Source organism: Lupinus angustifolius, chromosome LG02, assembly GCF_001865875.1.
Source record: "Lupinus angustifolius cultivar Tanjil chromosome LG02, LupAngTanjil_v1.0, whole genome shotgun sequence".
Taxonomy (NCBI): Eukaryota; Viridiplantae; Streptophyta; class Magnoliopsida; order Fabales; family Fabaceae; genus Lupinus; species Lupinus angustifolius.
Genome location: NC_032010.1, coordinates 4320627 through 4321659, shown reverse-complemented (window position 1 = coordinate 4321659; position 1033 = coordinate 4320627).

The window sequence follows — 1033 nt, the reverse complement described above, 5'->3', positions numbered from 1 at the left end:
GTATAGGTGAGGTGAACCTAGGTGCAAGTCTCTCAAGCCATTATAATTATCATATCATATCCATGAGACATATCATCTAGTTAATTGTATGCTCATGTGTTAATCGTACATGTTATATGTGCATATTAGGCATAATATAATTGCTAAAACATGTATAGAAGTTGTGCATAACATATGAGAAGTTTACCTTTTGAACCACATATTTTAATATGCTAGTTAATCGATTAACGTGGTGACTTAATCAATTAACTCAATTGTTTTTCTGTTATATCAGTGTTTCTGTTACAGCTGGTTTATGTTTCAGTTCTGTTGCACTGCTTAATCAATTAACGGGTTGCCTTAATCGATTAACATGTTTGTTTTCTGTTATAACTGATTTCTATTTTAACCGTTTAACTGATTGCAACGAATCCAACTATAAAAACTGCCTAGTATAAATTGAGGCAACTTCCAGAAAATTCTAGCATTGTATAAGATTGTTTTAGAGAGCATATTTCATTTTGCATTCTGTTTTTGCAAGAGAGTTGCATGTGTGAGGAATAGAGTTACCATGCTTAATTGAGTTTTGATTTGCATATTGTTTTTCACATTCTTATGCTCATCCTTATCTTGCTCACATGTTCATGCATTATTTGTAAAGATTGCTATAGAGATATAATTGATTATTGTTTTTTATTAACTCACATGTTCTTGATGGCTTGAGTGATTAGTGAGTGCTTTAGTCTTAAGGTCTTTTACTTGTAATATTTCAAGCATTATTGTGCTTATAATACCTTGCTGTTGTAATGTGTTTTTTGTGTATTTTGGATTGATCTCTTGGTGTCGGTCGTACCATCACAAAGATTGGGATTCTTCACCGAGACTACGAGGTCTTGATTTGAGAACAAGAATCTTGGCTGGGGCTGTTTCGCGAGAAAGGTTTTCTCAGGCGATAGGTAGAGTCAAACCAAAGGTTTAGGTGTTCTAGATTTCAAGAAATAAGTGTCTTATGTTTTTGTAAATTGAATTGGTGTGTGTGATCATACGTATATTC